This window comes from Anomalospiza imberbis, chromosome 3, assembly GCF_031753505.1.
Source record: "Anomalospiza imberbis isolate Cuckoo-Finch-1a 21T00152 chromosome 3, ASM3175350v1, whole genome shotgun sequence".
Classification (NCBI taxonomy): domain Eukaryota; kingdom Metazoa; phylum Chordata; class Aves; order Passeriformes; family Viduidae; genus Anomalospiza; species Anomalospiza imberbis.
Genome location: NC_089683.1, coordinates 104,109,624 through 104,136,935, shown reverse-complemented (window position 1 = coordinate 104,136,935; position 27,312 = coordinate 104,109,624). Strand labels below are relative to the sequence as shown.

Sequence of the window (27,312 nt, the reverse complement as noted above, 5' to 3'; positions counted from 1 at the left end):
TTTTAGGTCATTAAGAAGTGTAAATTTAAGAAGTTTCTGTCCCCCTTTGTCCAGTTTCTTCACTCCAGCTGAAAGCCCAGGGGCTGGTGCAGGCTGGTAATGTCTGCACATGGGGGTGACAGCCCTGGCTCTGCCATCCCTTGGAGCATCACGGGAACCATTTTGACAGCATCTCTTTGTTCAGAATGTGAACTCTGGGAGCCTGAAAGATAACAGGCAACCCAGCTTTTAGCAATGCAAGTAATGCAAGATGTGAAAATATTCCTCTCCTATTAATGGAAATTCAATTGGTAAGACAGTCAAGGAAGGCCCTTGAGGAAAAGAAAGAACAAATCTTACATCACATATAAAACCTGAAATTCTCTCAAGATGAATCTTCAGAAAATCTGGAATTGAACATCTGAAGGTGAGAATGAATTTGTAACAATGACTTTTTAGAGGAGGATGAATATTTGATCATATTGCCAATGTGTATTTCTAAAAAAAATATACAGAGTGATGCATTTTACCTATGGCTATTTCTAAAACTGTAGTTTTTGTAAAACATCTGCTCTTCCTTCCCCCAGAGTTACCACTAATTAATTACAACTATTTGGAGTACACAGAACCATGGTGGTAGCTGAAGAGGGAAAGGATATAAAGTTTTTGACTTCAGAAGTTTTGTGCTCTTGAATCATTAACTTTGTAAGTCAACATTGAACACATGAAATTGGGACCTGAGCTAAACACTAACAGGATACTGAGTTTTCTCCTTTTATGCAGGAATTCTGTTCAGGTCACCTTTGATGGAAAACTCTTCCAAGTGTTGCTTTAGTGTGGTGGGCAGAGAGAAATGAGACCCTTCCTGCTCCCCTTTCCACCCATTCAGTGGTTCTTACCTGCCACATGCTCGTTACTCTTCCCAGTGCCAGGTAAAATTAGAGACCAGGTGGAATTTTCTCCAGTAAACTTGTATTGGTGGCAGAGGAAAATATTGACAGCCTGATTTTGTAATTGTAACTCTTTTTTTTTCGTGCCATAGGGCTGTCCTTTCAATTTCCCTTCAGGATTATGCTATGCCATTTATGGCTTTTCTTTAGTGATTTGTTGACTCAAGTTGCCTTTGGACCCTTGTTCACTATTTCTGGCTGAAACATTCAGATTTAATGTTTTCAAACTTAATATTTTTCACTGAAAAATGCCCATCTTTAAATAGAAACTTTCCTAAGATTTATGCATTTTTTGGATGAACTCCTGCAGGAGTCAAACCTTACACTCAAGTGTTTTGTTTAGGAAAAAAAATCCTGTTTCTGTCCTAAGGAATGAAAACTGAATGGTTCAATTACTCATTTCAAAGCAGCTCTTCCTCCTAAAGCTTGGAAACTACATTTCAGTGGAGGAGAGGAAAAGAAGGGAATATATGTATTGAACTAAGGCAACTGGAAGAAATTAGAATCACAGGGAGGGGTTTTGTTTGTTTGTTTTGTGCCCATTTCAGAGCAGACACCATTTTTTCAACAAGCTTTGCTGTTCTCACACCAGATGGCTTTATTTTTCCAATACTTTACTTTCCTCACATATATTTTCACTGCAAGTATCTTGCACATGGAAAGAGGATGGGAATGCTTTTTATTAATCTGCCAGATATTTAACTATGCACTAACTCATCCTGGCATCTGAGCCAAACTTGGGGCACCAGATGATTCAATGTGTATATTCCCAGTACACCATGGAATAGCAGGAAGGCTGGATTATTCCTATTCAGTAATTATCGGAGCTACAAAAAGAGCTGTTTGCCAAAGCAATACTTCCAAGGGTTCCATTAATAAATTAGAAACGGGTATCAGCATTTTGTTGGATTCCTGGAGCAACTCCCCATTTAACAGGCAGTTAGTTCTCATCCTTGCAGGAAATTGGTGAGCTTGGGGGTTAGACAGAGCAGTGGGGCTGAATTCAGCACTGCACAGAAACTGCTCAGCTTCTGCATGGGAGACAGAAATGTGCAATTAAAAACCACGACATCCCCCATCCATGTTTATGTGGTGATGTTTTCCGACCTCCCCTCATTCCCAGCCTTGAAGTGGAAAAACCATTTGGAAACAGCAGGAAACCATTTGCAGCAAAGCAAATGCTTGTAGAGCCGTGCAGATATTAGTATTTATAATAAATAAAGGTATGAGAAACCACCACATGTACATACATCTCTCCCTTTATAGTTTGTCCGATATCTATTAAATCCCAGTTTGGCTGAGAGAGGAAAGCAGTGAAACTCGTGGCACTCACCTAGGAAAAATGTTCCAAAAGGTAGCCTATCAGTTTTAAAACCACTTTGCAGCCTTTACTTTGGTCATCTCAGTAACTGTCTAGTTTCTACTTGGACTAGTTTTCTCCCTGAAGCCAGTGCTTATTAAAAAGTCCCCTGAATTCAGTAGGTCACTGAAGGCAGTCTGAAGCTGGGATGCCTCAGTACCCAACACCCCAGCTCAGCTCTTCTCTTTTTTTAATATCCTGAAGGGGCTAAAATAGTTTTCCCAGAATCCAAAATGGGCTTTTCTTCACCACCAGAGTCACAAGTACATTTTGCAGTACAACCTCATTCTAAGTGGAGTTTCTCTCCCTGCTTTTTTGCAAGAGAAAGGTTCCCTTCTCTGTCTCGTGCTGTTCCCTCCTTCCCTTGCTGCTGCCCCTCTGAGCTGACATCTCTGTGTGCACACTCCCCCCTCAGGACACGGTATCTTTTTATTTCAATCAAATTTCTAAAGGCTGTTATGTTTTGGAACTCTATTCCTTAAACCACTGGAGGGGGGAACCAAGGGAATATCTTTGCCTTTTTTCCAACATCTGTTTCTGCATCTGGCCAACTGTTTTATGAGCCATTTAATGTTATCCTCTTGATTAAGTAAAAATATTACCTACTCTCCACTTAAAACTCTTTTTCCATCCTCCTCGCAGGATACATTTCAGGATACATTGTTACAGGAGAAATAACCATTAGCACAGTATGTTGGAGGACTCAATCATGTTCACAGCCACAGAAGCACTGTTCTTTCTTCGAGGGTTTTCCACCAAGATGTTTGGAAGGAAAGTTACAGTTCTGTTAATTTCCCATTTTGATTTCCTCTGAATATTTCTGTCTAAGAAACAAAACCAAACAACTAAACCCGTGTTGGTTGGTTCAGCAGAATCAGTTAATCTTAATTTTCCAGACCCCTTTAACACAGCTTTGGTGAGCCAGGCTTTGCAGCTCAGACTGGACCTTACACTGGGAGATAATTTTTGACTCCTTATTAAAAAAAAAATTATTTTCTCATTTTTATAACATGCTTTTGATATTGTAATTTCTTTAGCATTTCAACCTTTCAAAAATAATCCTATTTAATGAAAAAAACCCCCACAAAACAAAGTCTCACATAAATGAGATCACTGAGACTAACCTATTGATAAGTAATTTTCAAAAAAGCTTCAGGGCAGCACCATGATCCCATGAAAAACTCCCCAACTGCAGAAATCAAGACTGATTTTCCAGAATCTCCATTAGCAGAGGCAACACTTGCTGTGCCTCAGCTTTCCTTGCTAGAGGGAAAATCTTCCATCTCCCCAGGTCTTTTGAGGTGCAGGTTTCTCCAGACACAGGTCTTGGTGTGGTTCTTGGATGTCTGTGCAGGGCCAGGAGTTGGACTCGGTGATCCTGCTGGCTCCCTTCCAGCTCAGGAGATTCTGTGATTCCAGCTGGCTGCTTGCTCCCAGGACAAACCAGCCTGACCTTGCACAGACCCTTTGGGCACTATTTCAGCTCCAACTCAATTGAGACATTACTGGACAAGGGCTTGGCTTTCTCAGCACTGCCACATCATTTCAGGATGGATCTAGGGTGGTTTTGAAGGAGACTCAAATCCTGCTGCCTCAGCATTCCTAGCCCTATTTGCCATAAACAAGGAAGAAACCTACTTTAATGAGAACACTTAATGCCAAAACTCCTGCAAGTGCTTATGTTTAACTATCTGATTACCTTATTAAGAATTTATTCTATTTTGAAGCCAGTGTTTGATATTCTCAGAAGGTACATCAGCCTCATTAAGAGGCTGAGAAAGGCAGAAACTGAGCTTACAAGTGAAATTTAGTTTGTCACTGATATAGACACACTTAAAATGTGCCATCTGCCTGCTTGCTCCAGCATTCCAGGAGGATGCTCAGGAGCTGTGTTTTCCTTTAGCTTTCCCTGGGCCCATGGTACAGGACTTTGTTGCTGCAGTAGCCAATTGATATTGGCAGAAAACAGCATTTATTTAGAATGGTGAAAGAGAAGGAGAGCTGGATTATAAAAAATAAAACTCACAAAAGCAGCATTGACCTTGCAAGCAGCACTGCTGGTACATCAGCAGGAGAATTTGTGTTCTGAGCATTAAATGCACCAAATGAGTCTGTCTCCTAAAGGGTAAAGAAAGACCACATTTGATCTCATTTTTAAGGTCTCTGGTTTCTAGGTTCTTGTTTGAACAGATATCACATAAGAAAAAAATCTGCCTCAAATCTCATTTTAGTTTTGTGGTCACTCTTTCCCCTTTTTCATCTGTTCTCCATCTTACAAAGCTCATTTCCCAGCCTGGTGCCGGTGATTGCCTGCCTGGAATGAGGCTCAGCCTTCCAAGTGTCAAACACAATGAAAGCAAAAAAAGCCCTGTAATCAACGCGGCCGTGGGGACCCGAGGGCTCCTGGCCCAGCCTCAGCCAGGCTGAGCTCTGCAGCGGCACAGACAGGGAGGGCTTTGCCCCCAGCACCCCCACGGGACACGGGTGACCCGAGCCGACAGCTCGGACACGCGGGCAGGGACGTGTCTCCAGGTCACTGTCACTCACACACCACGAGCGGCATCAGCTTGGCACACTTGGCACCGGGAAAAGGAAGAGCCCAGACTGTGCCAATCCCACTGCACAGGGACACGTTCCTGGCTTGGGCAGTGCACAGCAGCCCTGTAAACAAAGGGAGGAAACCCAGAGTTTGTGGAAATTCTGCACATTTTCTTCCTTTTCCTTCTCTCCCTTTCCCTCTCTCCACACAAAGAATCACATCAGGAGAAACACCCCCTGGTGCTTTGCTGGTTTAGGATTCCCCCTCCTGGGGCAGAGCAGCCCTGGAGCTCTGTCCAGAGCTGGAGATGGGAAGCCAGGAGACACCGGGTGTCCCATGTGCCCCCTGCTCCAGCTCCTGACTGCTCCCACAGCCTGGGATCCCTGATGGATGGTGCTGCTGTCCAGCTGCAACTCAGAGCCCAGAGGACGAGTCCATCAGGATATTTAGGACAGAGACCAAGTGGGTAATAATAGTAATAATAAATTAAAAAATAAATAAACGGTAGAGACACAAAGAGCTCACCCATCACTGGTGGCCGCACATCGGCTGATCACAAGAACCTCTTTCTTTCTCAGTTCTATGGGACACGAACAAAACTGAGAATGGAAATTAAGTGGATCCTTAATGAACTTGCTTATTTTTGGAGCAGAATACTGAAGATTCCTCAACAGCACCATCAGCTTTAAATCCCTCCAAACACCCTGTGACCTCCAGCACAGCAGGTCCTTGGCTGAGTGCTCTGGTATTTAGTATACAAGGATCTATTTGCTAAGATGGGAGCGGGTACTGAGGGGAATAAAAACCCTCTGGGAGAGTTGGGATGTGAGTATGGAAGTTGCTCAGGAGGATGAGAACACAGTGAACACAACATAACACAGCTTGTTTTGGTGGAAGAGAATCCCAGTAATTAATAGGATGCGTTGTAAACTTGATTGATTTCAGTGCATATTTACTGCACTGTTCACCAGTGATGTATCTTAATTTTATATTAATCATTAATATATTCAGCTTGACCAGAGAAGTATTATTTTCATTACTCACCATAAAGGAGAATTTTTTTCTGAAGGAAAGCTAATTTTACACATAATCCATCATTTGAAATTAGCCCAGAATTCCTCCCTTTTACAGATACAATTAGTGGTAAACTCCTGGGAAAACCTCTTCTTGCACCCTGTGGCATCAGCTACAAATGCTCAGCCCACAGGGGAGGTTTAAATTGGATATTAGGGAAAATTTCTGCACTGGGATTTCATCAAGCATTGAGCAGGCTGCCCTTGGCAGTGGGGGAGTCACCATCCCTGGAAATCTTTAAAAGCTGTGTGGATGTGGCACTTGGGGACAGTGGTGGCCTTGGCAGTGCTGGGGGAATGGCTGGACTGGATGATTTTGGAGGGCTGCTCCAACCAAAATCATTTCATGATTCTATGAAAACTTCCCTTAGAAGCCAGTACTTAATATTAGCAGTGTGTAAAATCCTCCCTTTTCCCCCTCTGTGCTCAGTTACTGATCTGGATCAATGGTTCAGAAGCAGCTGAGCTGTGCTAACATTTCCCTCTGTAATAAAAAGAAAAGGAAGTTGTGTGGCTGAGCAGGGCCAGTACATCTGCTCTGGGGAGAGCAGGGATGCTCCTGATGTCTGATTGTGAACAGAGGAAGCAAGAAATGGATTCCTGCCTTCAGCAGGGCTGGCGGCTCAGGGGATTTTTCCCATTAGAGAATAAATATGCTCAAAGCTCTCTCATTGCCTGGGCACTTTGGTATTTCAAACACCACTTCTGGAGCCTCTCAGAGCTGAGGAAATTCAGAGGACAGTAAAACCACACCTATTCCTGCCAGCTGAAGGGCTCAGCCCGTAAACAGCACCAAGCCAGAGCGCTGCCTGCAGTGAGTTATAGAGTCAGTGGATCTAGTAAAAAAATTAAGAATAAAGTGGTGATTTTCCCCCCAGTAACTAAAATGATGCACAGGATATTTTTGTGCCATTGCTTGCATTTGTTCATGGAATAAGCAAACAGACAGTGTTTGTTTGATCCATTAAGGAGCAAAACAAGAGAGTAGAAATCTTTTCATGCTGCAGCACGAAGAGTTTCAAGCAGGTTTTTAATATTAAAAATGATTCAGTTTAACATGCAAGGTGTCCCCCCAGTAATTAAGCCCAGAGAGACCAGCTTCTAAAGCATGTAAGTACTAGCAGCTGCACAAAACTGAATGATAGAAGGTGATTTTGCCCTTTCTGAGGAACACTGGGGTTTATTAATAATGCCAAAAATGGGCAAGTCTGGGCAATGTCACTCTCTGCTCACAGTCAAACATCGTGGCTTTATGGAGCTGGAAATCTTTCTTTAAAATAATGTGCTCCTGGAATATTGATCATGTTTTTTACTGTAAAAAGGCAACAGTTGACACTTGATTTTCCATTTTCCTCCACGCTACCGTGCAGTGAGACTTTAGACATGAGCAAATCCAAGCCTTTCCTAAAGGAGGTGTTAATGGATGGCAATATTCAGAAGTGAACCATTTTTTATTTCTGGATGGAAAAAAAAATATCTTGAAAATGGAAAAAAAAAACCATTAAGCAGGAAAATACCATTTCTGATTCAAAATAGTTATTTCCAGACAGGACAAAGGCAAGTAGATATGTCTGTGTACAAATTCTAAAAGGCTCTCAGGGAAGAATGATGTTCAGGTTAAAAATAGGTGAAAAAGTTCAAGGTTTCTATTTTCTGAAAGATATTTCTTATTTTTAAATCATGAATCACCAGACTATAGCCTGTCAAACTGGCCTTAAATCAGAAAGAAATCAACTTTCATGTTTATAAATTCCTGCTGTAACAGGAATCTCTGCTGGTTCTCACTGGTTAAAGAATCCCACAACTCCTGTTGGTGATCATTGTCAAGCAATGGTAGGAATTACAGGTAACTTTTCATCCTGAGAAACCAACATTTTACCTTTAAAAATAATTTGTATATCCTAAGCACTACACAGGTCTGTACAACAGAATGACAGGAAAAGGAATGGAACAAAAAGGAAGTGAAAAATGGCCAGAAAAGGGCTTTTCAGATTTTGAATTTTCTTTTTTTACCTCTGAGCCAACCTAGCAATAACTCGTGCTCAATAAAAGTGCCCCAAAGGACTTCACTGTCCCTGCACATGGCAAAATACATTTAACATACCTCAGAACATGTCCCAGTCACAATGAAAGAAACAGAAATGTGGAACTATTTTATGTGTGACATCCACACCAACACTGGTAATTCCACTGGCAACAGTGAAATTCCAGATGGGAGACACCCCAGAATTCCTAGGTCTGCTTCAAATAGAGATGGTTAAATGAAACATTCAGCTTCCTGAGAGTGCCTCCCTCTCAAACAACAGCCACGGTGTTCCCAAGGGAGAGCTGGGTCCTACAGGCAGCTTGCCACACTCTCACTGCACAACAGGACCTAGGAATAGCTTTGGGAATTCAGCTTCCAGGCAGCCCTTTAGTGGTCACACAAAGGAACAATCTAATAGGAGCTTCCTCAGCTCCAGAAGGAGCCTCCTCAGAAAGGTCAAGGTGTCTCAATCCAATCCCTCATAGCACACTCCAACCTTGCTTAAAGTGATAGAGATTTTCTACCTCGGCAAAGCCCTGATCACTGGGTTTTAGTTTGCAATTTTCTGCCTACTCTTTAAATGAAAATTCCTTCCCTACATTGCATTTATAGCAAATTGCTGCAGAGTTTGTTGGCATCACAAAATCAACAGCAATGAAAAGAATATCAAATAGATTTGTTCTGACTTGTGTTGTGAAAGCTCTCTGGAATAAAAGCACCAAACATTCTGGGCTCATCTGTGGCAGGTGGGGAGTGTCACTCTGCAAACTGAACAGATGTTTGATTACGTAGAAAGGGACATGAGAAACAGGGAAGTTTATTATTATCACTTTCATGTTTGTATAAATGCACTAAGTGATACATTTTAAGAGATGCAAGGGGTTTCTGAATAAAGGTTTCCCTTTTTCTGTCCTCTGAAATAGACCTTGGTTACTGCTCACTCAAAGACAACGGTATCCCCAAGGAAGTTTATTACACATTAGATTCCAAAGTTTGTCTCTACCCACTGCACACAAACAGCCTCTACAAAGATTTTTTGATCTAAGGTTTTCGGAAGAGAATTAATAAATCTGTAAGTGACATTAAACTGGAAGCTGGGTGGGTCCCTTTTTATCTTTTCAGGATCATCCAAGACCAGTTTTGTGGGAAACACAGCAGGTATGTCATGCACAGGGCAGAGGAACACGGGATTGGAGCACTGGATGTCACAGCAGGTGACATTCCATGGAACCTTCACTGAAGATGCAATTCTGCCTTTAAGTTTTGGAAACCTGAGGCAATGAAGAGTGGAAGAATTGCACTTAGAAAAGCTGAGTGAAGGACAAACCTCTCTCCAAACTCAGCTGTGTGTAAACATCAGTAGTTTAGGCTAAACATTTCAAAACCTGATTTCATCTACTTTTCAAGTAGTTCCTTTCTTTGCTGGGTTTGATTAGGTCCTAAATGCCCTGCAAAAGCTGTGCATGGCATTTTTGGGGTACTTGTGTGACCTTTACCAGGAGAAGTATTACCCGGGAATAGTTTCCCGTAGCCAGTCAAACACTGTGCACAAAGTAGGTTGATCAGAAAAGCTGGTCAGCATTTCTTAATGACAAATTCTGTTTTGGTATGGTCTCTTTCAAAATTATTATTATTTTATTTTTTGAACAACGGCAGCATTTCTGGCAGCAGCACGGGTATTTTGAGCCCTACAAGAGGATATTCAGTATGCACAGAACTTTTGTAAATTGTCCAGCATAACAGTGCTCTGCTCTGATGTTTCAGGGTTTGCAGGAAGAGAGGAGGGTTTAGCCTCTTTTAAGACTGACAAAGGGAAGAATTATTCAATCAGGAAAAGGAAGAAGCTGCTCAGAAAATCTCAATAAATTCAGATCTGTCTTTCTCTCCACTTTACCTGCATTTAGAACACATAATAAGAGTAATAAATTTCCTGACCCGCTCAGAAAAATGAATAAAGAAGAAACACTCTCACAGAGAGTGGGAGTGTGAGCTTAACAAAACAGGAGAAATGCTTTGGGGGATTGAACTTCTGAGTGAAGCCTGTAAAATATTAGTTAATCTTTGCTGTCAATATAAAACCCAATTATAATTCAAGACACCGTGGAAGGAAAACCAACTTCTTGTACCTAGCAACTGTAATATTCAAAATGTTTTTCACTGCCCAGGCGGGGAGCAAGCCCTGCCTGGGGAAGTGCCTGTCACAGAGAGTTGCCCTCAGCAACACAAAATTCCTGTCCTCTCCATACATTTTTTCCTTTCCAGCCTCAGTCAGGAATGCCTGGGTGATTTGGAGATGCGATTAGGTTGCATTCCTGTTATTACAAGTAAGGGAATCAATACTAATTCACTTAGCTTTATTTTATAAGTGGCTAAAGAGATGTAACATCAGCCTGCAATGAGAGAGAACACTTCCTGCGTGTCTTGGAATACTAATAAGAATTGGCTCAAGGTAACCACCCAGCAAGAACTGTTTGCTAAAGCCAATTAGTTATTAATCAGGAGCTTGCTCATTTTTAAATGTCTGACAATTTCAAAATAAAGGAAAAATACAGCCTAGAGAGTGACAGCAAACCTAGACGCTGCCAAAGTCAGGTGAGAAAATAAAAATATGTTGCATAGATTTTGTAATCTGAAACAGATAGTGAAATGAATTTAATTAACAACAGAATCTTTCAAAACTCTGAAGAAGTTTAAATTCACCTCTGCAAATCATTCTTCTCTATTCAACACTTGAACTTAAACGGAGGGCTTGGAGATGCTGCTATGGAATAGGCATGTTACAGGTTACACATTTCAGATCAAAGGGCCAGGGCTGGGTGGAAAAATACTCTGCAAAAATATGCACTTCACTTCCTTGGCTTCTTCACTGGAGGTCTCCAAGGGCTGAACACTTAATGCTGAATAACCTTTCCTGGAAACTCTTTGTAGTGGATATAAGCCACTGAGAGAGAGCCTGAACCACAGGAGAAAGGAACGTCCCTCAGCCCCAGCCTTTGAGTTAGGAACAACCTTATTTCTAAATCCCTCTAAAATGCACCCCAGTTTAACTGTAGAGCAAAGTCCTTTAGTGAGAATATCCTCTACCAGTAAACTCTGCTGCTGCAGCCACTGAGGCCAGTGCTGGTCCCAGATCAACAGAGACCAAGGCAATGCAGGATTTTCAGGCTATTGTGCCTGGCATTCAGTAACAGCCGGGTTGCAGTAATGGCCATTATCCCCTCCAGCTGTTCTACCATACTCTCCCTTCAAACCCATCACTTCTAGTTTTGTTAAGGACCTACAGAGCTTTCAGTTGGCTTAAACAATCAAGTTTCCCAGGATAAGAAATCAATAACCATTTAATATTTAAGCAGCTTACAAGCCACAGCTGAACTCTGGATGTGGCAGCAGTGTTCCAACTACAGGGAATTTCTGCAAACCCCAGTGCCTGGAGCAGTGAGGTATTAACATGGCTCCTGATTAACTCCATTTGAGAGCCCAGCAGCCCACTTACAGAACAAATTCTGCTCACGATGCCCGCCAATGCTGGTTTTTTCCCCCACTGAGTGCATCCTGTTCCAGTCTGGGGGCAGCATTGACAGTGAGGCTTTAATGGAGAGACAGCTCCAAGCCAGGCAAAGCCCCCGGGGGAAAGGCTTCGATTCCCTCTGCCCATAGAGCAGGTACTGGGATCAATTATGCCCCAGCAGCGATCCATGGCTGCTCTGCTCTCCCAGGATATGTTTTGCTGTGGGTCAGCTCCTGAGAAAATCTTCCATGACTCTGCAGAAACAGAGCACTTAAAAGAGAGTTTCTGTGCCAAGTGGATAAATGCAGCCAGATGTTACGGACTGGCTGGGAGATCAGCACTAGGAAACCACAAAATAATACAGAAACTGTACACAATGAACCTTCACTCAGGTATTTCCTTTGGACTCAGAGGTGTCCCTGCCAGGAAAGAGCTCAAAGGGCAGGTGTGGCAGGAAAAAGAGCTCAAGGGAACAGCTCCACTGATCCCATCTTAAGGGCCTTCCCCTGCATCTACATATCTGCATTGATACAAAGAGATAGGAATTGGAAAGTTTCCAAGTATGTTTTCACCTCCAGTTAGGAGGTGAGAAAGAACAGCTCAAATAAGTATAAATATATATATATATATGTCTAAAATGTTATAATTTATAGGCAATTTTGGCAGAATAGATCTCTTTTCACATAGAAGGAAAGCTTAAAAGCAAAAGAATCCCTTCTCTTTTCTAAGCTCTGTGACTACTTTAACAGAGAACACATTAAGTTTTAAAGGAAATCAATGTTATTTATTCCAAGCCTTTAAGAAGAGGTAAGAAACCTGAGACAAGGATTTTCTGCAGATAAAGACTGTTGGGTCTTTGTAATCCTCAGCTTGCTTTTTTATCCTGAGAAAATGTACTCCTTTGTTGCAGATAGTTGGCTGCTCCTGAACATGCCTAATCCGTGAGGGGCTGATCAGCAATGGCTGAGTTTCCAAGCAATGAAAGCCCTCATTAGGAACTGTTTTTGTCACCTCCCAGCGCAATGAAGAGATTGCTGCCACACAATGCACTCATCAATCGGCATTGTCCTTTCCCGGGTGATAATTCTGTTTATTTTCCTACATCTCCTCGTGGCAGGAAATAATTGAATTGAGAAGAGAGAAAGCAGACAGCTATGATTCCCTGAGGATTTCTGTTTCTCCGGTCTGTTTTTTTTTTTCTGTAATTTTTCACTCCTGAGCTACTTGGGGGTGAGCTACACAGGGCGTGTTCTCTGAGATGCACTCTGCCTATGAAAAACCCCTTAATTTTTATGAACTCTTGGTTTTTAAGATTGCTTGATGACTTTCAGCTTTGAGGAGCTCCAGAGCCATCTGTGAGCTGCAGAGGATTGGGCATTCCCTACTAACTGTGCCACAGGATGGATTTCCTGCCACGGGCAGTTAAAAGCCCCCCCAGTGACTCTTGTGGGGCTCTGAGGACACGCTGTGGTTTCCCAAGGCAGGGGAAATGGCAGTTTTATTTAGCATTTACAGAAGGCAGCTACCAGCAGTTGTTTACAGGAGCAAATACCCAGTGACAAACAACTCCTGAAGTATCCAGTCTCTGACACACATTTCTCAAGGAAGCCAAGCCTGACAGGTTGTCTTTAACCTGGTATCAATCAATACAGCAGCAGCAGCAGCTAATCACACCCTTTACTGCAGACCACTGGGGAACAGCATTTGGAGAGGCATGGGGACCCAGGAGCTGGGAACTGGCAGAACTCTGCTCACAGACACCCCCATAATGGGAATAACAAACCAGCAGCAGTGTCCCAGAAGGAAAGCCTCTGGAGTAACACACTCCAAATTCCACCTATCCCACAGGTAGAAAACTGAGATCCAGGCCTATTTTCTGTTTCTGGCAGAGCAGCCTAAGTCCCAATAAAACAGATTAACTGAGAAATAGCAATAAAACCTGGTGACCTTGCTCGTGTTGCCTGTTCTCACTGGGATTTGAGGGGGGCTACTGCAGGGAGTGTGCAGTATCAGGGACCTGCAGCTTCCAGTTACTAAGGGGCGTATTATGCTAAGGATAGCTGAGTCTCTGGTATGACACACTGGAGACCCACCTGGCACAGGAACTTTGGTCAGTGCTCTTAACTACAGGGACTTGCTAGTAGAGTTTTCCAGGGGAAAATATGTCACTATCACATTTACTCGTCAATTACTGCTAATAGAAACAAATAACTCGCTTACTTAAAGTAATTACAAACCTCATGCTAAGAAACAAAAATTAAGTTAAGCAAGCACAACTCATTTCTTCACCATTTCCCACTGGCAAAATAATTAAATTACATTTTGCAATTTTTAGGAATTCTTAGTATAAATCATTGATTTTATTCTAATAACACGACTGAGTAGTCTACAATTTTTTCAGGAGTTGCAAATGCTTTCACAACTCCAGATTCTCACCACATTAAAAGAACAAGCGAACATATTGAAATGGTTTTATTTGAAACTGCCTTTGTATCCACACCAGCTACAGGAGCATTTTGCAGATGTTTTCTCTTACACATGTATTTGCCAGCTTTGTCAGGAGCCAAATGACAGAGAGGAATGCAAACCTGCCTCAGCATGGTGGACAATTTTCTTTTCCTCTGACCATGACAGCCTTTCCAGGGGAACATAAAAGATTTTTAACAGAGGGCTTCTTTTTTTGCAAGTTACTATTTTCCTATTCCCATTAAAGGAACCCGATGACCAGACATGTATATTCTGAAATTCTATCCTTGTGTCCTTTCATTTGATTTCTTTCAGATTTCTTCCTAAATTTTTCTCTTTGATGCCCACCTGGAACTTAAAATGCTTTTTTATGCTGTAATGATCCTCTTCAGGAGTTCCTGGCTCCTTAGGGAAGCACAAAGCTGTGCACACACAGCTTACAGAGACTCCTCTCACCCGAGCTGCCCATTCCCCAACAGGTCTGAGCTGAATCAGTGCTCAAAGAATGACAGAGCTGCATACACTTCACCTCTTTCTCTTCATCTTCCTCCTCCTCCAATAATTTAACTCCTGGGGCATTTAATGACCAACTCCAGCTCTGCTCTTAAACTTTAAATCAGCCTGTGACCACTTGGGCTGGGTTTACTGCTGTTAGGATCTGCATTGTTGTGTTTAGCTTTTCCAAGATAACTGTGTTGTTTTATGCTTTTGACATAACACAGACACCGAGATGTCTTTTTTCATCATCTCACAAGTATCTCAGCTAATCAGCATTTCTGTTTCATGGTTACAGTCTCCTGGCAACAAAACTTTATCTCAAACTGCCTCTTGTTGTTTTGGAGACCCTGTGCCCAGAGCATGGTACATCTTTTCTTTTTCCAAACACACTTAGTGTTTTTCCTTGCTCTCCTTGTGATTACCCATTGCTGGCCTGAAATAAAGCACCAGGAATATGCTAACATTTACACACAGATTACTCCTGTTTCTGGTTGTTCCCTTGCACATGATCCACAACTCTGACACTGAGCAAACCCTTACTTCACAGAAAAAATGGAAAAAGAAAACCCCCAAACCACCAAAAAAGGCTTTGCAGGCTCAGCTGTACTTTTCCAAGAGAGCATTCACATGTCCCAGCTGTTCCAGCTTTAAAGACCTGTGGAAGAGGCTTATAGACTTCAAAAAAGAGATGGGGAGGCTTTTTAAGAGTATGTTATCTATAAATTCAAACTTTCTAATGCTGACAGCTTCAGGGAGGACACCACCTCCCAGTAAACCAGAGCAGCCTGTCTCCCCTGGTCATTTGGAGCCCTGATTGCCAGCACTCCAATCTTGTCAGTTCAGACAAAAGCAGAGATACCTTGGACCTGGATCTCTCCCTGTCCAAGGCATTTAACACAATTTAACACAGATATGTGTGATTTGATTCGGGGGATGAGCCTCAGCCTCTCCTGCATGTCACATCCCACACACATATTGATGCTTACAGATGTTTCTTGAGCCCTGTTTCTCCAGACTCTCATGCAAAAATAAATGTGGGGTGTTTTTGTATAAAAGCTAGATAGATAAAGTGAAAGACTTGTATGGCACCAGCAAAGTGGTCTAGGTAGTCATGACAACCACGTCAGTGCTTATAAAACTTCCCTTCTTCTTAATCTTTTTTGCAGTTTAGATAGCACACATGCGAGCTGTAAAAACCAGTATCTGATCTGCAGCAATAAAATGAAAAGTGAAATGTTCACAGCAGCTACCACAGCAAGGCTGAGACTCTGACAGTTGCTGGGTGTCATTCACAGCAGTTTTGTCCAGTTCCCAAAGGGACTCCTCAGTGTGTCCAGGCCTAAGAGAGACCAAGAGCCTTATCCCAGATTTCGGGGTGAGCAGGAAAGGCCAGGAGGGAGAGGGTGAACGCTGCTTTTAAGGGAAGATCAGACACTAAAGACACACAAGCACATCATAAATGTATTCAAATCCCCACGTACTTACAATTCCTTCATCATCTGATCCCAGGAGGGTTCTGCTGCTCAGCCCCAACTCAAGGGACTGTGGGTTCCCACAAACCATCCTTCCTTGAGCAAGAATCAGCATCCATCTTTTGCTTTCAATTGTCTATGCTCATTACTTTTTTGCCTAATTTTTAATGTGGAAATTTAAAATCCCTCCCAGCCTTATAATTCACAGGTGGAAACCAAAGCACACCAGAAATAAATACCCCTCCCCATCCCAGAGAGAAGTAAATAGATTTGTTTCCAGCAAAAAGGGAGTGACTGCTGTCAGTAAAACAAATCACTCTCTCTCTAATCAAGTGATAAACTCAAGAAAATTGCAATGCTTAATATACCTAAATCTGCCAAGAATCATGCGTACCTTCAAAAGAAAAAAAATGGTTGGCATCTGGACTCTAATAACTGAACTCACTTTCATGTACTATAATAAAAAAAACCTTTCTTTTATAATAACTATGGTCAGCACGCTCATTTCTTTCTTCTTTCTCTCAGCTGTGAAAAATAGTTATCTGACATCTGTAAGAATTCCCCAATTGCACGTGGTGCTGAACTTACAAGGTCTCCATCAGCTGTGTCAGGGAAACAGCTCCATCTTCTGGGAGGCAGCCCTTCAGTGGCCAGGGAGGGAGCGCTTCCAGCGGCTCATCCTGCCTCTTCCCGGGGTTTATCAGTGGTGTTATCAATGCAGGATCGTTGGGCTCAGGAATCAGTCTCTCTGGGCTGCTTTGCAGTGGCAGAACTGTTGAAACAAAGCAGAGGGGCTGAGTAAACAGAGACTTAGTAGCCAATTCATGGCAATAAAAGCATCCCACAAAACCAGCGGGCACAGCAAAGATATTCCCGAGTATCCCAAACCCATGATGACATGGGTGTAAAATACAAACATCCTTAGGATGATCCCTGCCATGAACAAGTTCCATAGTTCCCAACACAGAAATTAGTGATACTACATATAAAGTATGTGAAGATAGCACAGCAAATGCCTAACAGGATTCTTCTCCACCAGGTAAAGATTGGATGTGAGTTACTTGTTCTACAAAATGGGAAAAACTCCTCTCAGGATTTGGGATACTGCATTTAGCAGCGTACAAATGGCAGTTTGGGATGGAAGCTTTGCATTTCTTTCCAACTCAAAAGCCTCACGTGGTGAGTTCTCTCATCCCCGTTAATCACAAGTACTGTGATCCACAAAGGCTGGGAATGAGTTCCCTGAGAGATGCCAAAGAAGCTCGTTAGGAAGGAATCAGTGACTTAAGATTGTGCTGTTTCATCAGCTGTGATTCTGCTTTAAGCACATAAAGTCTGACTGAAGTCAAATAATCAAATACCTGCATCACCTTCCTAGGAATAATAATGCCAATTGTTGAGAAGTTTCTGTTAATTATACACAAAATCATTATTTTAGTCTCAGACTTTCAGTTGCTTTTACGCAGCTTTTGACAGCACTGGCATAACCACCTTCATCTTTAGGTTCCTGTCTACTTTGCTCATTAACTACAGACAGAAGAACTTGAATTACCTCCAAGGGTAACTGACCTTATTTCATGTCTCCACCTTTTTTCCCCCATGGAAAATAAGGAGCCTGAAACGAATACAATCAAAGTTCCCTGGCTGATCCCAGGAAGCTGTGCATGGTGTTCCTGGACTGAGCAGGAGGGAAGGGGACCCTTATCAAGCAATGATTGAGGGCAAATAATCATTCTTAGAAGATGTTCATGACAAAAACCTGTCTGTACCACCACCCTGTAACATTCAGAGGTGAGAGGTCTCCAAGGAACCAATAAGAGTACATTTACAATTCCTTCTGGATTTTTTGTTTGTTGGGGTTTTATTAGTTTGGTTGTTGATTTTGTGTGGTTGATTTTTTGGTTTGTTTGGGTGTTTTTTGGTGGGGGGACATGTTTTGGGGTATTTTTTGGTGTTGATTTTTCTTGTAGTACTGACTTAAAGCTTTGTTGTGTAGTTTCAATTTAAGTACATTGAAAATACATTGGTTGTACATTTAGTACATTAATTAATTGGTGAAAAATAAATCACCTTACATTTCTTATGCAGCAAAGAACCCATCTGAAGATGTTCCCTTGTTTTTCTGATTGTGGAATGTCTGAGACCAGAAGAGAATGGCCCCAGATTGGTTTAATCACAGGTGATGTCTCATGATTTTTCTTTCTCTAGGAGAATTGAATAAATTGTGTTGATCTCCTAAACCACATGGAACATTCTCTCTCAGTTGGGCCCAGAAGACAAACATCAAGTCCCTCCTCAAAGCAAGAGGACAAGAGAGCAGCTTCACACCACAAAGGATTTTCAGTCTCCATAAAATGCTTTCACCCACCTGTTCTGGTGCCTCTCCTTGACTGTCCCTCCAGCACATAGACAGTCAGTGTCAGATACTTATTTTAGATGTTTTCTCTCCCTTAATTCCTTCTTGAAACTTCACTCTCAACTGTTGCTGAATTTAGTACAATGCATCTAAAATTTTCTGGCAGCTCTTGCACATGCAGATTTCAGAAGGATTCTGCCTTTCTCCAAGAGCTCTGCAATTCCTCTTTCACCACAGCAAGCCCACTGTCCAGGAAGTCTAACAGAGCCTCATGCATTGAATCACAGGGTGTTTGCCCAAGGAGCTCCCTGCAGCCCTGCCTAAGCTGCTGGGAGCCTGTTCCTGCAGGAAACACAGAGCCACATCCATCTGGGTTCCACAAGGAGCTGCCTAGTGCCTGCCACAGCTGTGCTTCACCAGGGCCTCCCTGGCCACCACCCTCCTCTGCCCTTCACTACCAACCCAAGCGCTGTGGCACACTTTAGGGTTTCTCTAAAGTCTCTCTGCAAAGTCAGGGAGAGGTTGGAACTGGCATCCAAAAATAACTTTGTGCTGAGCTTTAATCAATGAACTTCAAAAGATTTGCTGATCCAACCCATGAAATACAATTTTAGCTCCTTGTCCGTGGTGCAGCTTCCTGTAACGTGGATCAACAGGGAAACCCCCACTGCAGCTCCAACACCAGGTCCACAAATAGCCAAGCCCACTAACAAGTATTTCATTAGTGCTGCATAGCAACACTGAGGTGGTTTTGCTGCTCCTACAAGTCATACAGTTGCACAGGGAGCTGACAGTTTGCTTTTTCTGTTTGTCATCCATGAGGGCAAAGAAGATAAGGGAGCCAAAAGAAGAGAATCCTCATCACTGCTGGAGCAGCTGCTGAGGCTCCATTGCAGCATTTTCTGGTACCTTTTTGCTACACAGCTTCCTGGATAAAGCATTCCTGGATGCTGCACTCATTTTAACAGCCTGTGTAATGCTTGGGAAGGTGTGGATAAACAGTGACCAGAAACAGAGCTTTAAAATGACAAATCTCCCGACTCCCAGGGAGGGAAGGCAGAATTCTTTTCCTCTCTCCAAGGCAAAAACTTCAGTCAGCTTTCTGTCCCTCCTGGTTCATGGGATTTGTCCTTGGCTGGGGATGCCATGGTCAGGGACAGTGTCACCTCCAGCCATCACACCCACCCCGTCCCACAACAGGCCGTGCCAGGCCTGACTGCAAATTTTCCCTTTTCCAGGGATGTCCCACAGGAAATTCCCACCTGCTCTGTGCCTGCTGGACAGAGAATTGCTCAGGGGCCTCTCAGCAAGTTTTCTCCCTGCTTTCTAGGCAGCATACATAACTTGGAGCACATCAAAGCCCTCAGCAGCCACAGCATTGATGCCATTAGGGAGAAAGTGCCCACATGTTCCGTACCAACACATCAGGAGGAAATATTTGAGGAGAGCTGAGCCAAAACCCTGCTGAAGAGACCCATACATGTGTTTGTTCCCCCTCAGCTCCTCCATCTCCTGTACTCAGCAGATGTTAAAGTCAGGTGATCAATTATGAAAAACAAAAATTCAAGTATTTACATTATAATTTTAAGGGTTGTGAGGGCCTCAGCACCTAACTGTAAAATAAAAATGAATCCTAAACCAAAAAAGGCAGCCCAGTGCTGTTCCTGCCATGTCAGACCCACCAAGTGCTGGGGCTTTGCCACAGGAAGCACAAGGTGTCCTGGAATACCTCAGCAAAAGGACACCCTTGACACAAACAAAGGCAGCACCCCACTGGCTCTAAGGTGTAACTGACATATGGTAGATTTTGCCTCATCTGTGAGTCATTTTACTGCCTGTTTTTGCCTAGCTGTTCTTTTTTTTTTTTTTTTTTTTTATTTTTTTTTTTTTCCCCAGCAGGACTGCAGAAGAGTGATAATTAATTTTAAAATAACCATGGAGTCCTTTTCAACATTCCCAGACTAAAACTGAAGTTCACCCATTGGTGTCAACTGTAATTAGGCACATTTTAGCACCTTGTTTTCCCAACCTCTAAAAAGGGTTTTCCTCAGAGGATGAAAAATTTAATCAACTGAAAGGTCCCATGTAGGTTATAACTCCTTTTATTCTCCCCTCAGGAAGATTTGCCTGGCCAAAACTTGAGGTGCACATAATGCAAGGATTTGGACTAGAAACCTGAAAGCTGCATCAGGAAATCCCTGAATATCCATACCTGTACATGTTCCAAACCATGGCTGTCTTATTGACACCTTTACATCAGCACCCAGGGCAGAGTGGGGACTAACAGTAACCTCCTTTTCCCTTTTTTCTCTACCCCATCTCCCCATCAAGACAGATGAGTATAGAATAAGGGCTTTAAACTTCAACATACAAGATCTTTGTCCTCACACACAGAACAACCACTCAAAAAATGAGAAGCTATCACTTCAAGTTATCACAAGGCTATTTATAATGACTTGAGGTTATTAGCAGGTTGGCATGACTGACTCCTGTATGCAGCCTCCTTCTACACTCATTAAAATCGTCTCATTTTGACCGAATTTCAACCAACTCTGCCCCAAACAATCTACGCTTTTCCACAGCAATTTTAAAATTCTGAAACACCTGGAGATAACTAGAGAAACTTTTAGCCATCTGTCAGGAAAGCTCTTCAAGAGATGGAATAGCAGAATCTTCCTTGCTATGTCTTTGAGATAAACCACTGAATAAGAATTCCAACAAGAATACAAAGTGCAGGGCATTAGAAGGAAGCAGAGCAAAGGGTCCACAGCAAGGGACTGCTTTGGGAATATTGAGGCTCCAGAAAGTTTAAATACCCACTGATTTTTGCAGCTAAGAAAGTAGCTATTGTGTTTCTGGGCAAAATGCTCTCAGTGGCTTTAAGGGATGTACTGGAAGAAAAAAAATTAATCATGCACAATTGAATAAATTTCTTTAAAGGACAGAGATGGCCACAGTCTGACCCTCAGACAGCTCAGCTCCAGCTCCTTTGTGGTCCTCTCTCTAATGGAATGAGGAGCAGAAATGCTTGTGGCTCTTGAGAGCAGTGGGGATATAAAATCATTCCCTGCCTTGAAGCAGCTCCCAGGAGATCCTACCTGGCACAGATCTCCTCGTTATCCTCAACATTTGCTTTCCTGCCTTTCCATTTTTGAACCTACAAAATGTTTAAGTAAAGCCTGGGGGAGTTTGCTGCCGAGCTCTGGGTGTTCATGTGCAAATATATTTAGGGCACTTCCCATTAAGTGTTTCTGGAGACTGACCAAAAATAGACCCAAAACCCCTCCTAAAAGGCAGTGGCCAAAGGACCTGAGATCACTGGCACTACAGTAATGACTGGAAAAGGGAAGGGAAAAGGGAGGAACATTGCAGTAGGGTCATGTTCCCTTGCTTAATATTCCTAACTGCTTGCTAAGCCAAGCTGAAGAGAAGCAGATCTGGTTTACAATCAGGCACTTTCAAATATGGGTTATTCCACTGCCATTTTTCATTATGTGAGAAGTAAATAGGCTGTAAAAGCTATTTTCATTACCCCTGTTCTGGCTGTATGTACACAAACACAGAAGTGCATTCTGAGCCTTCTGGAAGGGACATCACTGCCATCCTATTTAACATTATAGAGGTGAACAGACTTTTTAAAGTTAGCACAGTTTGAGGGCCACTCACCTCCCTCTGTAACCTTTATCTGTACATACATTTCTCCATGGAAGTACAAATAAAAATTTCTGTGTCAAACAGCTCAGTGTCAAAAGACCAATGAATCATGCACTATAAACTACAGACTCCTGGGAGCTTTGTGCTGCAGCAGCAGCAGAATGCAAACAGTAAAGCAGAAAAAATACCTAGATTGTGCTTTTTCTGCTCAACCACTTGATTTTGATTATTAAATGGCCACAATGCAGCCCTCACCTCCTTTTTGTGCTCCCCTCTTGCGAGTGTTCTGACACTGACTGGAGTCAGGCTGCCAGGCCTTGTGTTTTGAGACTACTTGATTACCCAAAGTTTTGATAGATATAAGAACCACAGCAAACAGAGAAAGAAATGAATGTGGATCACAGTGGAAACAGGCAGTTACAATTTATTTCTACTTTTCAAAAGCAATTTCCTTAAAAAAAAAAAAAAAGGAAAAAAAGAAAAGAAAGAGAAGTGCACATTTGAGTGTGTTAGATTTCCACACACCCCAGTTTGTCATGTACCAAAGTTCTGGGGTCAGTTCCTTGTGTCACAAACACACCTTAACTTGGGCAATATGGGGATTTTTGTTTATTGACAAAAATGATTGTATTATGCGATCAATTATACAGACCCTGTGAGCACAAACCCAGAAACTCAGCAATAACTGACTGGCTGGATTGGAAGGAAAAAGGAACTCATCACATGTACTTTTAATAAACAGCATCCCCAGATTCATATAATGTTGCTTATGTTGCCATGATTTAGGTTAACTCTTATGAAATAGGAAGAAAACAGCTGTCCAGTGTGCTCACATTGTTGACCTAAAAACCATGAAGTGCCAAGCATGAGCTCCATGATAACAACACACCAGGAATGCAGGTGACTTATCCAAAATTCAAAGTCAAATGCTAATTTGTCACTAAGTAAATAATGATTATATATTATTAAGCTAATTTGCAAACCAAGCTTAAAAAATGCATAATTAACAAGATGTCTTTTCCATATTGGTGGACAAGAAGGTATTTTTAGCTCTCCTGTGTATCACCTACACCATGTCAGATGTGCACTCCTTACCACCACCTCTGCAGTTATCCTGCACATTCCTGAACTGGGAAGTTGGCTTGCCTCCTGTCCCAGTGGTACTAAACACACACAACTCCTCTAGGGTAACCACAGACCCCGTATTTCTATTTGGAGGCCCATATCTAACACCCTTTTTCCCTTTTTAGGAAAAGCTGCTTTGGGTGTCCCTCTGATGATTGCCCTGATGGAAAGTCCATTCACTGATGAAGAAATAGCAGCAGTAACCTCCCCAAAAATACTCCCACCCCTTTATAGGCAGGGCCTGTGTTTGAAAAAGAGAGGACCCTTAAAAATGAGATGTAGCAGCTCTTGCTCTGCAAACTCTCAGGGTAAATCCAGATTAATTTAATTGACTTCAGTGAAATCCTTGCAAAACAATACATACACAAGTGAAAAGCCTGAGGACGGATGGGACAGGAATATGCTGCAACGCTGGATGGGAAAAAGTAATCCAGCAATATAGGTGGTTTTGTGGGTATTTTAAAACCCTGCTATGGAAAAGTACTTTAAAGAATGAGCTCTCTGAAAGTTTCAAGTATGTGATTATGCCTCATGAAAACCAGTGCAACTAAGGATATACCCTATGAGAGGTGTGATTTAAGACACAAAAGTAAAGCTTTTTCCCTAGAATTGGCTTTAATCCCTCTTACTTTTTTTCCCTATTACTATTTATTTATCCCCTCCTTTCCAAGGCTCGCCTTACACATTCTCAGGAGTACTTCCTTATACCAGCACACAGAAAATTTATTTTTCCAGAAGTTTCTATGTCTAAAAAGTTTTTGACTGTGAGGAAAGTCAGAAACACCCTGAAACCTCCCATACGTGTTTCCAGAAGTGATTTTTAATCCCCTCCTTGCATCCCAATGCCTGCCAAATACACGTGCAGGCTGGGGATGCTCAGCCAGTCTCACCAGGAGGGTGTGAAGAGCTGAAGACGATGAAGAAGAAAGCTTTCAATATTGTGTAACTGCAAAGACCACAGGACTGCACTTGCCAAGGCCATGCTGAATTTGCTACAGGTTTATCCCTTGCCCTGCAAGAGCTTTTGAAAACTGGAATGATTAGTTATTTACACAAGGTATTGATACAACCCTCAGTTATAGATATATTTTTGCATTTTTTACTGGGAATTACAATTCCCCACAGACATGCAAGCTTGATTCCAGCAACAGCTTTTTGTCCTCTCAGCCCAGTTATGCAACCTCTCTGTGCAAACACAGTTTCATGTGTGATTTTCCTCCAATTCTATACAGCCTTGAAAGCAAAGTTTGTGACTAATAATTAAAAGCACAGTTCCCAAGGCTAATGTCTGCCCTCTTTCACAAACTGAACATTACAGCCACTCTCCTTTTTCACTCTTGTGAGGTCCATTAACAAGTTTCCCCCTGTTCCACCTTCTTGTGGAAAACAAGAGGTGAGAACACAGGGAAATCACATTTACAAAATTTACATGCTTGCCAGGAAGTTTTCACTACTACTGCTGTTTTAAGTCCAAAAGACAGATTATCTCCAAGAATCAAAGTAATGAATTCTTCCCATATAAATCCAGTAAATGGTCACAGATCCAAGGAGTCAAGTCAAAACAGACCAGCTGAGCTATTAAGCAAGACACCAAACCACTGAGCCATGTGGAACTGAAGAAAACAAGGAGCATATTCTCCTGCTATCTAAAAACCCAACGGCCTTCTGTGCTCCCATCCAGACCTCTTGGAAAGGGCAGCTCCGCCCTGGAAAAGGATGCTGCAGGCCTGGTGGGAGGATCATATCAGCGCAGTTCTAACTTGCTGGTTGGCTGAAAAAGTGACAGTCAGTGTGACTTTGCACCTTCTGGACCACTTCCCTGTCTCCCAAAAGGAATATACCAGGAGTATCAGCGGAACAAGTCCAGATTATTTCCTGCAGCTGCCTTTCTGGAGCTGCTGAGGCTCTGCTGGCTCCTGTGGCCACAGGCTGGCACAGATCAGAGCCACCCCCGTGTCTAGGAAAGTGTCACCACTGTTGCTGCTTCAGAGATGGGACTGGGTGTATGCTACACCAATCCCACACTTCACCCGCTGGTAACTCGTGCCCATGACACACCCACACGGTTTTCACATTCTTCAGTTTATTCCTTACCATCTGTTAGTCAGATGTTCCAACTAAATCAAATTTTACTGCTCCAATTCTCTTTGAAATACGCTCCTTTGCCCTTTTGTAGCTCCTCCGATCAGCTTTAGAGCATTTCCTTTGCATGCAAACATCCAGTCTGTAACCGCGAGCATTTGCTCTGATTTAAGCAAATGCCACAGCCAAGTCAGAGCATCTTTGAGGAGCAGGGGAAGCCCAGGCAGTGCTCACAGGCCATCCATCAAATGTCAGACTCACAGACTTCCAAACTGCTGGTAAACAACTGGCATTTCCTCTCACTTGTTACCGAGCAAAGAAACACTCCAGTGTGCCATCCTTTCTCCTTCAGATTTACTTCAGCAGTGCCAGGATAAAGCCAATTTCCCTTTGGGAGAGAACTCTAAACTGCTGCAGGGTCTGGAGTGTCACTGCAGGACACAGAACCCTGGCACATGCATTCAGCCTTTTCAGACACATTCCTTGCTGGTGGGTCCTACCCTGGTTCCTGTGATGTTTTTGTCACTCTGGTAAATCACATTTTTGCCACAAGTACAGCCCAAAGAGCAGAACTGCCTCTCGCCTATAAGGACAACCTCTGAAGTACTTTGTGGTTCACTTTCCAGATGCAAAGCACTAGGTTTTGGGGCTGACTGCAAACAAGCAACATGACACTGTTTTCTCAAAATAGGGCCCAAATCCTGCTTTCACATATTCTGTGTTCCCTTTGTGCCATGAGGAGGTTCCTGAATCAGACCACTGCAGAGAAAGGTGGGATTTAATAGAGCAGCCCTTGAAAACCATCCACTGAGGATCTTAACATTCAACATTTTTGAAAGGGGCCCATTCATGCTGCACTTCAGATGCAGCATGAACTGAAAGCAACTGAAACATCAGCAACTTCCACAACTCCTCTACCAAATGTAGGTTTCTCATGCAATTAATTTTCACGTACTCATTCCCATGCCATCGGCAGAGTGAGCCTCCAGCCTTTCCAGGAATATCTACATTTTGCACCTTTGCTTGCTACATTTGCTTCAGGTGATAAAACAGCACTTTGCAAAATACCAGTTCCTGCTATCATCTAAACCCACTCTGCAAACAAATGAGGGCCACAAAGTTCCCAGCAAGGGCTTGCCTGAATGACATCAGCCCTCAGTGTTCCCCTGTCAAACTCACCCATGAGCTGCTGGCTTGGCACAGTCAGGACAGTGCAGCCCCAGCTCCAGCCTTGGAGAGCTTTGGGAATAAACCAGGAAACAAAACTAAACCAAGGCTGTCAGCCCCACGGGAAGCAGGCCCACAAAAATTTCTGAAGCAAGAACATCTTGCTATTTCCTGGAGGGCCCTTGATGTATTTTCCCTAAAAGCTTCTTTTAACACCAGTTGCTGCTTCATTTCCTGCTTGCTGTCCTGACCAGCCTTTTATTACTGTAATTCAATAGTAAGAGACTAAAACCAAGCAGGTAAATCAAAGGCTTATGACATTCATTATAGTGATCTTTCCCTCATATCCTCATGTATAACAAAAACCTTTGCAAAGTTTGAAAAAAAAATCCACTCTGCAGTTGTTTAATTTCCCTTTTTATAATACTTGTGATATGACTCAGAAAAAAAAAAAAAACAAAAACCCTTTTAAATACCAAAGTACCGTCAGGGTTTCAGGCAAATGGCTGGCTTAGAGGAACTTGGATTTTGGGCTTCAGATCAGCATGCCGGATGCAGGCAGGAATGGCAGAATGGTGCCAGAGACAGAGCAGGATGCCAGACTTGGATGAACTGGATACAGCAACTCAGAGATGCAGCCTGTACAATTTTCTAATGCTTCTCTGATCAGAGTTCTTGCAGCACAGCTTTTAATCCCATCCAATCTACATAAAGGTGAGAGCTGGTACCTTGGAAAGCAGCTTGTTACATTCTGGCACCCAGCCTGGCCTGTGGAATTTTTGAGAGACCAGAGACTGTACATTGAAAACGTTTAAGTTTCGGAAAGGCTGATTGAAAGGATCACTGCTCACCAATATTTTTCAGGCTCTGAAAGCTTGGTATCAAGTCTGGTGTGTCACAGACTTATTCCTATACTGAGTGACCTTTGCCAAGGCTGTGAATCTGCTGTTTTTCAGAAATTAAGCAGTTTTTAGTGCACGTGGCAAAAGCAGACAGGTTTTCAATGCCAAACTCATTACAAACAACCTCCTTTATAACATCCAGTTATTGTGACATC

At 42.7% G+C, this 27,312-nt stretch overlaps 1 long non-coding RNA gene across 2 annotated transcripts; it reads left to right on the top strand.

The window, feature by feature from the left end:
- Positions 1-8,025: 8,025 nt before the first annotated feature.
- On the top strand, positions 8,026-12,943 carry LOC137471677 (uncharacterized). 2 transcript variants are annotated; one of them, XR_010997775.1, is made up of 2 exons: positions 8,026-9,533; positions 12,346-12,943. It is a non-coding gene; the product is annotated as an uncharacterized lncRNA (long non-coding RNA). The 2 variants fall into 2 exon arrangements; XR_010997774.1 differs by lacking the exon at positions 12,346-12,943 and adding an exon at positions 9,832-10,021.
- The last annotated feature ends 14,369 nt before the right edge of the window (positions 12,944-27,312 follow it).